We start from the raw sequence: 14794 nt of genomic DNA on the forward strand, positions 1-14794 counted from the left end.
AGCTCCTGGCCCCTCCCCGACAAAGCCCTGACGAAGGCCTATTCGCCTTGCCCTGACGGGCAAAGGTCCCAGCAGGCCACCGAGCACAGCACCTCAGCCTATTAGAGTGAGGTTTCAGGATCTCTCTCATCCTGTAAACCAACATACTGAGGAAGGTGAAACGTGTGGCTGCGCTCCTCACATGCTGAAGCAGCAGCAGCCCTTTCCCTGAAGCAAAGTTCCTTCATTCCTCCCTCCCATAACCCTTAGCAGGGGATTTATGGTAATTGAGTTGAGTTTCCAAACTGGCCCTTCCTTCCTTCCCATATCTGCCAGCTCGAGAAGGCTTGTTTTGTTGCACCTGGGAAGTAAAGTATCTATTTGCGAGAGAGAGAGAATGAGAGAGAGAGACAGAGAGAGAGAGACAGAGAGAGAAGGGGAAGGGGTGTTGGCAGTTAGGGTGTGAGCTAGAGAAATGAGGCCTGTCTGCAAAAGGCCATGGGATGGGAGTGCGTGGTTGCAGGTTGTTTGGCTTTGTAAGGCCTACTGCCCGCTTCACTCGAAACTGGGTCTAGGGTTGTTGGTTTGTAGGCTGTAAAAGCCCAGAAAAGCTCTTGTTCTCCAACCAGCAGAGTGGCGCAGCGGAAGCGTGCTGGGCCCATAACCCAGAGGTCGATGGATAGAAACCATCCTCTGCTAAGTTTTTTCAAATTATGTTTTTGTGTCATGGCATTAGGGCACAAAGAGCTGTAAGTGCCTGGATGCAATGTCATTCCTTGAACTTGCTGCCTCGTTCCACTCTTGCGCTAAATAGGAGAGGGTCCCAGCCCAGCCAACAAAATGTACTGTTCAATCAAACCAAACTTAAAACCAAGCTCCTTTTTTAAGGGGTCCCGGGGAAATGTTGGCCTGACCGGCAAGACCTCATGATGCGAACTGCTTCTGTGTCAAACGCAAGCTTTTTTCATTCCCAGCCAATGACTTATTCTTATTTCTAAGGGCCGCTCCATCAGATAGCCCAGACAGGCAGGCGTTGGTGGTATAGTGGTGAGCATAGCTGCCTTCCAAGCAGTTGTCCCAGCCAACGCAGATCAAATCTTTAAATTGTTCAAAATGCATTTTTGGGAAATCAGACTCATGCTGAAAGCAAAGCTGACACACTTTTCGCGAAAATCAAAACCCCATCCAGGAAAGGTTCTTGCATCCTAGTTTCCGCAACTGTCTATCGGTGAGGGGATTGAAGCGAGCAGGGCTCCTGGCCCCTCCCCGACAAAGCCCTGACGAAGGCCTATTCGCCTTGCCCTGACGGGCAAAGGTCCCAGCAGGCCACCAAGCACAGCACCTCAGCCTATTAGAGTGAGGTTTCAGGATCTCTCTCATCCTGTAAACCAACATACTGAGGAAGGTGAAACGTGTGGCTGCGCTCCTCACATGCTGAAGCAGCAGCAGCCCTTTCCCTGAAGCAAAGTTCCTTCATTCCTCCCTCCCATAACCCTTAGCAGGGGATTTATGGTAATTGAGTTGAGTTTCCAAACTGGCCCTTCCTTCCTTCCTTCCCATATCTGCCAGCTCGAGAAGGCTTGTTTTGTTGCACCTGGGAAGTAAAGTATCTATTTGCGAGAGAGAGAGAATGAGAGAGAGAGACAGAGAGAGAGAGACAGAGAGAGAAGGGGAAGGGGTGTTGGCAGTTAGGGTGTGAGCTAGAGAAATGAGGCCTGTCTGCAAAAGGCCATGGGATGGGAGTGCGTGGTTGCAGGTTGTTTGGCTTTGTAAGGCCTACTGCCCGCTTCACTCGAAACTGGGTCTAGGGTTGTCGGTTTGTAGGCTGTAAAAGCCCCGAAAAGCTCTCGTTCTCCAGCCAGCAGAGTGGCGCAACGGAAGCGTGCTGGGCCCATAACCCAGAGGTCGATGGATCGAAACCATCCTCTGCTAAGTTTTTTCAAATTATGTTTTTGTGTCATGGCATTAGGGCACAAAGAGCTGTAAGTGCCTGGATGCAATGTCATTCCTTGAACTTGCTGCCTCGTTCCACTCTTGCGCTAAATAGGAGAGGGTCCCAGCCCAGCCAACAAAATGTACTGTTCAATCAAACCAAACTTAAAACCAAGCTCCTTTTTTAAGGGGTCCCGGGGAAATGTTGGGCTGACCAGCAAGACCTCATGATGCGAACTGCTTCTGCGTCAAACGCAAGCTTTTTTCATTCCCAGCCAATGACTTATTGTTATTTCTAAGGGGCGCTTCATCAGATAGTCCAGACAGGCAGGCGTTGGTGGTATAGTGGTGAGCATAGCTGCCTTCCAAGCAGTTGACCCGGGTTCGATTCCCGGCCAACGCAGATCAAATCTTTAAATTGTTCAAAATGCATTTTTGGGAAATCAGACTCATGCTGAAAGCAAAGCTGACACACTTTTCGTGAAAATCAAAACCCCATCCAGGAAAGGTTCTTGCATCCTAGTTTCTGCAACTGTCTATCGGTGAGGGGATTGAAGCGAGCAGGGCTCCTCCCCGACAAAGCCCTGACGAAGGCCTGACAAAGGCCTATTCGCCTTGCCCTGACGGGCAAAGGTCCCAGCAGGCCACCGAGCACAGCACCTCAGCCTATTAGAGTGAGGTTTCAGGATCTCTCTCATCCTGTAAACCAACATACTGAGGAAGGTGAAACGTGTGGCTGCGCTCCTCACATGCTGAAGCAGCAGCAGCCCTTTCCCTGAAGCAAAGTTCCTTCATTCCTCCCCCCCATAACCCTTAGCAGGGGATTTATGGTAATTGAGTTGAGTTTCCAAACTGGCCCTTCCTTCCTTCCTTCCCATATCTGCCAGCTCGAGAAGGCTTGTTTTGTTGCACCTGGGAAGTAAAGTATCTACTTGCGAGAGAGAGAGAATGAGAGAGAGAGACAGAGAGAGAGAGACAGAGAGAGAAGGGGAAGGGGTGTTGGCAGTTAGGGTGTGAGCTAGAGAAATGAGGCCTGTCTGCAAAAGGCCATGGGATGGGAGTGCGTGGTTGCAGTTTGTTTGGCTTTGTAAGGCCTACTGCCCGCTTCACTCGAAACTGGGTCTAGGGTTGTCGGTTTGTAGGCTGTAAAAGCCCAGAAAAGCTCTTGTTCTCCAACCAGCAGAGTGGCGCAGCGGAAGCGTGCTGGGCCCATAACCCAGAGGTCGATGGATCGAAACCATCCTCTGCTAAGTTTTTTCAAATTATGTTTTTGTGTCATGGCATTAGGGCACAAAGAGCTGTAAGTGCCTGGATGCAATGTCATTCCTTGAACTTGCTGCCTCGTTCCACTCTTGCGCTAAATAGGAGAGGGTCCCAGCCCAGCCAACAAAATGTACTGTTCAATCAAACCAAACTTAAAACCAAGCTCCTTTTTTAAGGGGTCCCGGGGAAATGTTGGGCTGACCGGCAAGACCTCATGATGCGAACTGCTTCTGCGTCAAACGCAAGCTTTTTTCATTCCCAGCCAATGACTTATTCTTATTTCTAAGGGGCGCTCCATCACATAGCCCAGACAGGCAGGCGTTGGTGGTATAGTGGTGAGCATAGCTGCCTTCCAAGCAGTTGCAGATCAAATCTTTAAATTGTTCAAAATGCATTTTTGGGAAATCAGACTCATGCTGAAAGCAAAGCTGACACGCTTTTCGCGAAAATCAAAACCCCATCCAGCAAAGGTTCTTGCATCCTAGTTTCTGCAACTGTCTATCGGTGAGGGGATTGAAGCGAGCAGGGCTCCTGGCCCCTCCCCAACAAAGCCCTGACGAAGGCCTGACAAAGGCCTATTCGCCTTGCCCTGACGGGCAAAGGTCCCAGCAGGCCACCGAGCACAGCACCTCAGCCTATTAGAGTGAGGTTTCAGGATCTCTCTCATCCTGTAAACCAACATACTGAGGAAGGTGAAACGTGTGGCTGCGCTCCTCACATGCTGAAGCAGCAGCAGCCCTTTCCCTGAAGCAAAGTTCCTTCATTCCTCCCTCCCATAACCCTTAGCAGGGGATTTATGGTAATTGAGTTGAGTTTCCAAACTGGCCCTTCCTTCCTTCCTTCCCATATCTGCCAGCTCGAGAAGGCTTGTTTTGTTGCACCTGGGAAGTAAAGTATCTATTTGCGAGAGAGAGAGAATGAGAGAGAGAGACAGAGAGAGAGAGACAGAGAGAGAAGGGGAAGGGGTGTTGGCAGTTAGGGTGTGAGCTAGAGAAATGAGGCCTGTCTGCAAAAGGCCATGGGATGGGAGTGCGTGGTTGCAGGTTGTTTGGCTTTGTAAGGCCTACTGCCCGCTTCACTCGAAACTGGGTCTAGGGTTGTCGGTTTGTAGGCTGTAAAAGACCAGAAAAGCTCTCGTTCTCCAACCAGCAGAGTGGCGCAGCGGAAGCGTGCTGGGCCCATAACCCAGAGGTCGATGGATCGAAACCATCCTCTGCTAAGTTTTTTCAAATTATGTTTTTGTGTCATGGCATTAGGGCACAAAGAGCTGTAAGTGCCTGGATGCAATGTCATTCCTTGAACTTGCTGCCTCGTTCCACTCTTGCGCTAAATAGGAGAGGGTCCCAGCCCAGCCAACAAAATGTACTGTTCAATCAAACCAAACTTAAAACCAAGCTCCTTTTTTAAGGGGTCCCGGGGAAATGTTGGGCTGACCGGCAAGACCTCATGATGCGAACTGCTTCTGCGTCAAACGCAAGCTTTTTTCATTCCCAGCCAATGACTTATTCTTATTTCTGAGGGGCGCTCCATCAGATAGCCCAGACAGGCAGGCGTTGGTGGTATAGTGGTGAGCATAGCTGCCTTCCAAGCAGTTGACCTGGGTTCGATTCCCGGCGCAGATCAAACCTTTAAATTGTTCAAAATGCATTTTTTGGAAATCAGACTCATGCTGAAAGCAAAGCTGACACACTTTTCGTGAAAATCAAAACCCCATCCAGGAAAGGTTCTTGCATCCTAGTTTCTGCAACTGTCTATCGGTGAGGGGATTGAAGCGAGCAGGGCTCCTGGCCCCTCCCCGACAAAATGCAATGTCATTCCTTGAACTTGCTGCCTCCTTCCACTCTTGCGCTAAATAGGAGAGGGTCCCAGCCCAGCCAACAAAATGTACTGTTCAATCAAACCAAACTTAAAACCAAGCTCCTTTTTTAAGGGGTCCCGGGGAAATGTTGGGTTGACCGGCAAGACCTCATGATGCAAACTGCTTCTGCGTCAAACGCAAGCTTTTTTCATTCCCAGCCAATGACTTATTCTTATTCTTATTCTTATTCTTATTCTAGAGAAATGAGGCCTGTCTGCAAAAGGCCATGGGATGGGAGTGCGTGGTTACAGGTTGTTTGGCTTTGTAAGGCCTACTGCCCGCTTCACTCGAAACTGGGTCTAGGGTTGTCGGTTTGTAGGCTGTAAAAGCCCAGAAAAGCTCTTGTTCTCCAACCAGCAGAGCGGCGCAGCGGAAGCGTGCTGGGCCCATAACCCAGAGGTCGATGGATCGAAACCATCCTCTGCTAAGTTTTTTCAAATTATGTTTTTGTGTCATGGCATTAGGGCACAAAGAGCTGTAAGTGCCTGGATGCAATGTCATTCCTTGAACTTGCTGCCTCGTTCCACTCTTGCGCTAAATAGGAGAGGGTCCCAGTCCAGCCAACAAAATGTACTGTTCAATCAAACCAAACTTAAAACCAAGCTCCTTTTTTAAGGGGTCCCGGGGAAATGTTGGGCTGACCGGCAAACCTTTAAATTGTTCAAAATGCATTTTTTGGAAATCAGACTCATGCTGAAAGCAAAGCTGACACACTTTTCGTGAAAATCAAAACCCCATCCAGGAAAGGTTCTTGCATCCTAGTTTCTGCAACTGTCTATCGGTGAGGGGATTGAAGCGAGCAGGGCTCCTGGCCCCTCCCCGACAAAATGCAATGTCATTCCTTGAACTTGCTGCCTCCTTCCACTCTTGCGCTAAATAGGAGAGGGTCCCAGCCCAGCCAACAAAATGTACTGTTCAATCAAACCAAACTTAAAACCAAGCTCCTTTTTTAAGGGGTCCCGGGGAAATGTTGGGCTGACCGGCAAGACCTCATGATGCGAACTGCTTCTGCGTCAAACGCAAGCTTTTTTCATTCCCAGCCAATGACTTATTCTTATTCTTATTCTTATTCTAGAGAAATGAGGCCTGTCTGCAAAAGGCCATGGGATGGGAGTGCGTGGTTACAGGTTGTTTGGCTTTGTAAGGCCTACTGCCCGCTTCACTCGAAACTGGGTCTAGGGTTGTCGGTTTGTAGGCTGTAAAAGCCCAGAAAAGCTCTTGTTCTCCAACCAGCAGAGTGGCGCAGCGGAAGCGTGCTGGGCCCATAACCCAGAGGTCGATGGATCGAAACCATCCTCTGCTAAGTTTTTTCAAATTATGTTTTTGTGTCATGGCATTAGGGCACAAAGAGCTGTAAGTGCCTGGATGCAATGTCATTCCTTGAACTTGCTGCCTCGTTCCACTCTTGCGCTAAATAGGAGAGGGTCCCAGTCCAGCCAACAAAATGTACTGTTCAATCAAACCAAACTTAAAACCAAGCTCCTTTTTTAAGGGGTCCCGGGGAAATGTTGGGCTGACCGGCAAGACCTCATGATGTGAACTGCTTCTGGGTCAAACGCAAGCTTTTTTCATTCCCAGCCAATGACTTATTCTTATTTCTAAGGGGCGCTCCATCACATAGCCCAGACAGGCAGGCGTTGGTGGTATAGTGGTGAGCATAGCTGCCTTCCAAGTAGTTGACCCGGGTTCGATTCCCTGCCAACTCAGATCAAATCTTTAAATTGTTCAAAATGCATTTTTGGGAAATCAGACTCATGCTGAAAGCAAAGCTGACACACTTTTCGCGAAAATCAAAACCCCATCCAGGAAAGGTTCTTGCATCCTAGTTTCTGCAACTGTCTATCGGTGAGGGGATTGAAGCGAGCAGGGCTCCTGGCCCCTCCCCGACAAAGCCCTGACGAAGGCCTGACAAAGGCCTATTCGCCTTGCCCTGACGGGCAAAGGTCCCAGCAGGCCACCGAGCACAGCACCTCAGCCTATTAGAGTGAGGTTTCAGGATCTCTCTCATCCTGTAAACCAACATACTGAGGAAGGTGAAACGTGTGGCTGCGCTCCTCACATGCTGAAGCAGCAGCAGCCCTTTCCCTGAAGCAAAGTTCCTTCATTCCTCCCCCCCATAACCCTTAGCAGGGGATTTATGGTAATTGAGTTGAGTTTCCAAACTGGCCCTTCCTTCTTTCCTTCCCATATCTGCCAGCTCGAGAAGGCTTGTTTTATTGCACCTGGGAAGTAAAGTATCTACTTGCGAGAGAGAGAGAATGAGAGAGAGAGACAGAGAGAGAGAGACAGAGAGAGAAGGGGAAGGGGTGTTGGCAGTTAGGGTGTGAGCTAGAGAAATGAGGCCTGTCTGCAAAAGGCCATGGGATGGGAGTGCGTGGTTGCAGTTTGTTTGGCTTTGTAAGGCCTACTGCCCGCTTCACTCGAAACTGGGTCTAGGGTTGTCGGTTTGTAGGCTGTAAAAGCCCAGAAAAGGTCTTGTTCTCCAACCAGCAGAGTGGCGCAGCGGAAGCGTGCTGGGCCCATAACCCAGAGGTCGATGGATCGAAACCATCCTCTGCTAAGTTTTTTCAAATTATGTTTTTGTGTCATGGCATTAGGGCACAAAGAGCTGTAAGTGCCTGGATGCAATGTCATTCCTTGAACCTGCTGCCTCGTTCCACTCTTGCGCTAAATAGGAGAGGGTCCCAGCCCAGCCAACAAAATGTACTGTTCAATCAAACCAAACTTAAAACCAAGCTCCTTTTTTAAGGGGTCCCGGGGAAATGTTGGGCTGACCGGCAAGACCTCATGATGCGAACTGCTTCTGCGTCAAACGCAAGCTTTTTTCATTCCCAGCCAATGACTTATTCTTATTTCTAAGGGGCGCTCCATCACATATCCCAGACAGGCAGGCGTTGGTGGTATAGTGGTGAGCATAGCTGCCTTCCAAGCAGTTGACCTGGGTTAGATTCCCGGCCAACCCAGATCAAATCTTTAAATTGTTCAAAATGCATTTTTGGGAAATCAGACTCATGCTGAAAGCAAAGCTGACACGCTTTTCGCGAAAATCAAAACCCCATCCAGGAAAGGTTCTTGCATCCTAGTTTCTGCAACTGTCTATCGGTGAGGGGATTGAAGCGAGCAGGGCTCCTGGCCCCGCCCTGACGAAGGCCTGACAAAGGCCTATTTGCCTTGCCCTGACGGGCAAAGGTCCCAGCAGGCCACCGAGCACAGCACCTCAGCCTATTAGAGTGAGGTTTCAGGATCTCTCTCATCCTGTAAACCAACATACTGAGGAAGGTGAAACGTGTGGCTGCGCTCCTCACATGCTGAAGCAGCAGCAGCCCTTTCCCTGAAGCAAAGTTCCTTCATTCCTCCCTCCCATAACCCTTAGCAGGGGATTTATGGTAATTGAGTTGAGTTTCCAAACTGGCCCTTCCTTCCTTCCTTCCTTCCCATATCTGCCAGCTCGAGAAGGCTTGTTTTGTTGCACCTGGGAAGTAAAGTATCTATTTGCGAGAGAGAGAGAATGAGAGAGAGAGACAGAGAGAGAGAGACAGAGAGAGAAGGGGAAGGGGTGTTGGCAGTTAGGGTGTGAGCTAGAGAAATGAGGCCTGTCTGCAAAAGGCCATGGGATGGGAGTGCGTGGTTGCAGGTTGTTTGGCTTTGTAAGGCCTACTGCCCGCTTCACTCGAAACTGGGTCTAGGGTTGTTGGTTTGTAGGCTGTAAAAGCCCAGAAAAGCTCTTGTTCTCCAACCAGCAGAGTGGCGCAGCGGAAGCGTGCTGGGCCCATAACCCAGAGGTCGATGGATAGAAACCATCCTCTGCTAAGTTTTTTCAAATTATGTTTTTGTGTCATGGCATTAGGGCACAAAGAGCTGTAAGTGCCTGGATGCAATGTCATTCCTTGAACTTGCTGCCTCGTTCCACTCTTGCGCTAAATAGGAGAGGGTCCCAGCCCAGCCAACAAAATGTACTGTTCAATCAAACCAAACTTAAAACCAAGCTCCTTTTTTAAGGGGTCCCGGGGAAATGTTGGCCTGACCGGCAAGACCTCATGATGCGAACTGCTTCTGTGTCAAACGCAAGCTTTTTTCATTCCCAGCCAATGACTTATTATTATTTCTAAGGGGCGCTCCATCACATAGCCCAGACAGGCAGGCGTTGGTGGTATAGTGGTGAGCATAGCTGCCTTCCAAGCAGTTGTCCCAGCCAACGCAGATCAAATCTTTAAATTGTTCAAAATGCATTTTTGGGAAATCAGACTCATGCTGAAAGCAAAGCTGACACACTTTTCGCGAAAATCAAAACCCCATCCAGGAAAGGTTCTTGCATCCTAGTTTCCGCAACTGTCTATCGGTGAGGGGATTGAAGCGAGCAGGGCTCCTGGCCCCTCCCCGACAAAGCCCTGACGAAGGCCTATTCGCCTTGCCCTGACGGGCAAAGGTCCCAGCAGGCCACCAAGCACAGCACCTCAGCCTATTAGAGTGAGGTTTCAGGATCTCTCTCATCCTGTAAACCAACATACTGAGGAAGGTGAAACGTGTGGCTGCGCTCCTCACATGCTGAAGCAGCAGCAGCCCTTTCCCTGAAGCAAAGTTCCTTCATTCCTCCCTCCCATAACCCTTAGCAGGGGATTTATGGTAATTGAGTTGAGTTTCCAAACTGGCCCTTCCTTCCTTCCTTCCCATATCTGCCAGCTCGAGAAGGCTTGTTTTGTTGCACCTGGGAAGTAAAGTATCTATTTGCGAGAGAGAGAGAATGAGAGAGAGAGACAGAGAGAGAGAGACAGAGAGAGAAGGGGAAGGGGTGTTGGCAGTTAGGGTGTGAGCTAGAGAAATGAGGCCTGTCTGCAAAAGGCCATGGGATGGGAGTGCGTGGTTGCAGGTTGTTTGGCTTTGTAAGGCCTACTGCCCGCTTCACTCGAAACTGGGTCTAGGGTTGTCGGTTTGTAGGCTGTAAAAGCCCCGAAAAGCTCTCGTTCTCCAGCCAGCAGAGTGGCGCAACGGAAGCGTGCTGGGCCCATAACCCAGAGGTCGATGGATCGAAACCATCCTCTGCTAAGTTTTTTCAAATTATGTTTTTGTGTCATGGCATTAGGGCACAAAGAGCTGTAAGTGCCTGGATGCAATGTCATTCCTTGAACTTGCTGCCTCGTTCCACTCTTGCGCTAAATAGGAGAGGGTCCCAGCCCAGCCAACAAAATGTACTGTTCAATCAAACCAAACTTAAAACCAAGCTCCTTTTTTAAGGGGTCCCGGGGAAATGTTGGGCTGACCAGCAAGACCTCATGATGCGAACTGCTTCTGCGTCAAACGCAAGCTTTTTTCATTCCCAGCCAATGACTTATTGTTATTTCTAAGGGGCGCTTCATCAGATAGTCCAGACAGGCAGGCGTTGGTGGTATAGTGGTGAGCATAGCTGCCTTCCAAGCAGTTGACCCGGGTTCGATTCCCGGCCAACGCAGATCAAATCTTTAAATTGTTCAAAATGCATTTTTGGGAAATCAGACTCATGCTGAAAGCAAAGCTGACACACTTTTCGTGAAAATCAAAACCCCATCCAGGAAAGGTTCTTGCATCCTAGTTTCTGCAACTGTCTATCGGTGAGGGGATTGAAGCGAGCAGGGCTCCTCCCCGACAAAGCCCTGACGAAGGCCTGACAAAGGCCTATTCGCCTTGCCCTGACGGGCAAAGGTCCCAGCAGGCCACCGAGCACAGCACCTCAGCCTATTAGAGTGAGGTTTCAGGATCTCTCTCATCCTGTAAACCAACATACTGAGGAAGGTGAAACGTGTGGCTGCGCTCCTCACATGCTGAAGCAGCAGCAGCCCTTTCCCTGAAGCAAAGTTCCTTCATTCCTCCCCCCCATAACCCTTAGCAGGGGATTTATGGTAATTGAGTTGAGTTTCCAAACTGGCCCTTCCTTCCTTCCTTCCCATATCTGCCAGCTCGAGAAGGCTTGTTTTGTTGCACCTGGGAAGTAAAGTATCTACTTGCGAGAGAGAGAGAATGAGAGAGAGACACAGAGAGAGAGAGACAGAGAGAGAAGGGGAAGGGGTGTTGGCAGTTAGGGTGTGAGCTAGAGAAATGAGGCCTGTCTGCAAAAGGCCATGGGATGGGAGTGCGTGGTTGCAGTTTGTTTGGCTTTGTAAGGCCTACTGCCCGCTTCACTCGAAACTGGGTCTAGGGTTGTCGGTTTGTAGGCTGTAAAAGCCCAGAAAAGCTCTTGTTCTCCAACCAGCAGAGTGGCGCAGCGGAAGCGTGCTGGGCCCATAACCCAGAGGTCGATGGATCGAAACCATCCTCTGCTAAGTTTTTTCAAATTATGTTTTTGTGTCATGGCATTAGGGCACAAAGAGCTGTAAGTGCCTGGATGCAATGTCATTCCTTGAACTTGCTGCCTCGTTCCACTCTTGCGCTAAATAGGAGAGGGTCCCAGCCCAGCCAACAAAATGTACTGTTCAATCAAACCAAACTTAAAACCAAGCTCCTTTTTTAAGGGGTCCCGGGGAAATGTTGGGCTGACCGGCAAGACCTCATGATGCGAACTGCTTCTGCGTCAAACGCAAGCTTTTTTCATTCCCAGCCAATGACTTATTATTATTTCTAAGGGGCGCTCCATCACATAGCCCAGACAGGCAGGCGTTGGTGGTATAGTGGTGAGCATAGCTGCCTTCCAAGCAGTTGCAGATCAAATCTTTAAATTGTTCAAAATGCATTTTTGGGAAATCAGACTCATGCTGAAAGCAAAGCTGACACGCTTTTCGCGAAAATCAAAACCCCATCCAGCAAAGGTTCTTGCATCCTAGTTTCTGCAACTGTCTATCGGTGAGGGGATTGAAGCGAGCAGGGCTCCTGGCCCCTCCCCAACAAAGCCCTGACGAAGGCCTGACAAAGGCCTATTCGCCTTGCCCTGACGGGCAAAGGTCCCAGCAGGCCACCGAGCACAGCACCTCAGCCTATTAGAGTGAGGTTTCAGGATCTCTCTCATCCTGTAAACCAACATACTGAGGAAGGTGAAACGTGTGGCTGCGCTCCTCACATGCTGAAGCAGCAGCAGCCCTTTCCCTGAAGCAAAGTTCCTTCATTCCTCCCTCCCATAACCCTTAGCAGGGGATTTATGGTAATTGAGTTGAGTTTCCAAACTGGCCCTTCCTTCCTTCCTTCCCATATCTGCCAGCTCGAGAAGGCTTGTTTTGTTGCACCTGGGAAGTAAAGTATCTATTTGCGAGAGAGAGAGAATGAGAGAGAGAGACAGAGAGAGAGAGACAGAGAGAGAAGGGGAAGGGGTGTTGGCAGTTAGGGTGTGAGCTAGAGAAATGAGGCCTGTCTGCAAAAGGCCATGGGATGGGAGTGCGTGGTTGCAGGTTGTTTGGCTTTGTAAGGCCTACTGCCCGCTTCACTCGAAACTGGGTCTAGGGTTGTCGGTTTGTAGGCTGTAAAAGACCAGAAAAGCTCTCGTTCTCCAACCAGCAGAGTGGCGCAGCGGAAGCGTGCTGGGCCCATAACCCAGAGGTCGATGGATCGAAACCATCCTCTGCTAAGTTTTTTCAAATTATGTTTTTGTGTCATGGCATTAGGGCACAAAGAGCTGTAAGTGCCTGGATGCAATGTCATTCCTTGAACTTGCTGCCTCGTTCCACTCTTGCGCTAAATAGGAGAGGGTCCCAGCCCAGCCAACAAAATGTACTGTTCAATCAAACCAAACTTAAAACCAAGCTCCTTTTTTAAGGGGTCCCGGGGAAATGTTGGGCTGACCGGCAAGACCTCATGATGCGAACTGCTTCTGCGTCAAACGCAAGCTTTTTTCATTCCCAGCCAATGACTTATTCTTATTTCTGAGGGGCGCTCCATCAGATAGCCCAGACAGGCAGGCGTTGGTGGTATAGTGGTGAGCATAGCTGCCTTCCAAGCAGTTGACCTGGGTTCGATTCCCGGCCAACGCAGATCAAACCTTTAAATTGTTCAAAATGCATTTTTTGGAAATCAGACTCATGCTGAAAGCAAAGCTGACACACTTTTCGTGAAAATCAAAACCCCATCCAGGAAAGGTTCTTGCATCCTAGTTTCTGCAACTGTCTATCGGTGAGGGGATTGAAGCGAGCAGGGCTCCTGGCCCCTCCCCGACAAAATGCAATGTCATTCCTTGAACTTGCTGCCTCCTTCCACTCTTGCGCTAAATAGGAGAGGGTCCCAGCCCAGCCAACAAAATGTACTGTTCAATCAAACCAAACTTAAAACCAAGCTCCTTTTTTAAGGGGTCCCGGGGAAATGTTGGGTTGACCGGCAAGACCTCATGATGCAAACTGCTTCTGCGTCAAACGCAAGCTTTTTTCATTCCCAGCCAATGACTTATTCTTATTCTTATTCTTATTCTTATTCTAGAGAAATGAGGCCTGTCTGCAAAAGGCCATGGGATGGGAGTGCGTGGTTACAGGTTGTTTGGCTTTGTAAGGCCTACTGCCCGCTTCACTCGAAACTGGGTCTAGGGTTGTCGGTTTGTAGGCTGTAAAAGCCCAGAAAAGCTCTTGTTCTCCAACCAGCAGAGCGGCGCAGCGGAAGCGTGCTGGGCCCATAACCCAGAGGTCGATGGATCGAAACCATCCTCTGCTAAGTTTTTTCAAATTATGTTTTTGTGTCATGGCATTAGGGCACAAAGAGCTGTAAGTGCCTGGATGCAATGTCATTCCTTGAACTTGCTGCCTCGTTCCACTCTTGCGCTAAATAGGAGAGGGTCCCAGTCCAGCCAACAAAATGTACTGTTCAATCAAACCAAACTTAAAACCAAGCTCCTTTTTTAAGGGGTCCCGGGGAAATGTTGGGCTGACCGGCAAACCTTTAAATTGTTCAAAATGCATTTTTTGGAAATCAGACTCATGCTGAAAGCAAAGCTGACACACTTTTCGTGAAAATCAAAACCCCATCCAGGAAAGGTTCTTGCATCCTAGTTTCTGCAACTGTCTATCGGTGAGGGGATTGAAGCGAGCAGGGCTCCTGGCCCCTCCCCGACAAAATGCAATGTCATTCCTTGAACTTGCTGCCTCCTTCCACTCTTGCGCTAAATAGGAGAGGGTCCCAGCCCAGCCAACAAAATGTACTGTTCAATCAAACCAAACTTAAAACCAAGCTCCTTTTTTAAGGGGTCCCGGGGAAATGTTGGGCTGACCGGCAAGACCTCATGATGCGAACTGCTTCTGCGTCAAACGCAAGCTTTTTTCATTCCCAGCCAATGACTTATTCTTATTCTTATTCTTATTCTAGAGAAATGAGGCCTGTCTGCAAAAGGCCATGGGATGGGAGTGCGTGGTTACAGGTTGTTTGGCTTTGTAAGGCCTACTGCCCGCTTCACTCGAAACTGGGTCTAGGGTTGTCGGTTTGTAGGCTGTAAAAGCCCAGAAAAGCTCTTGTTCTCCAACCAGCAGAGTGGCGCAGCGGAAGCGTGCTGGGCCCATAACCCAGAGGTCGATGGATCGAAACCATCCTCTGCTAAGTTTTTTCAAATTATGTTTTTGTGTCATGGCATTAGGGCACAAAGAGCTGTAAGTGCCTGGATGCAATGTCATTCCTTGAACTTGCTGCCTCGTTCCACTCTTGCGCTAAATAGGAGAGGGTCCCAGTCCAGCCAACAAAATGTACTGTTCAATCAAACCAAACTTAAAACCAAGCTCCTTTTTTAAGGGGTCCCGGGGAAATGTTGGGCTGACCGGCAAGACCTCATGATGTGAACTGCTTCTGGGTCAAACGCAAGCTTTTTTCATTCCCAGCCAATGACTTATTCTT

General features: G+C 49.3%; 2 non-coding genes across 2 annotated transcripts; both read left to right on the forward strand.

The window, feature by feature from the left end:
- Positions 1-2242: 2242 nt before the first annotated feature.
- Positions 2243-2314, forward strand: TRNAG-UCC (transfer RNA glycine (anticodon UCC)). Its single transcript has one exon. It is a non-coding gene; the product is annotated as a tRNA-Gly (tRNA).
- An 8092-nt stretch (positions 2315-10406) lies between these two features.
- TRNAG-UCC (transfer RNA glycine (anticodon UCC)) lies at positions 10407-10478 on the forward strand. The gene has a single exon. It is a non-coding gene; the product is annotated as a tRNA-Gly (tRNA).
- Positions 10479-14794: the final 4316 nt, after the last annotated feature.

The sequence above is a fragment of the Ambystoma mexicanum genome, chromosome 6q, assembly GCF_040938575.1.
Source record: "Ambystoma mexicanum isolate Mex_15411 chromosome 6q, UKY_AmexF1_1, whole genome shotgun sequence".
Taxonomy (NCBI): Eukaryota; Metazoa; Chordata; class Amphibia; order Caudata; family Ambystomatidae; genus Ambystoma; species Ambystoma mexicanum.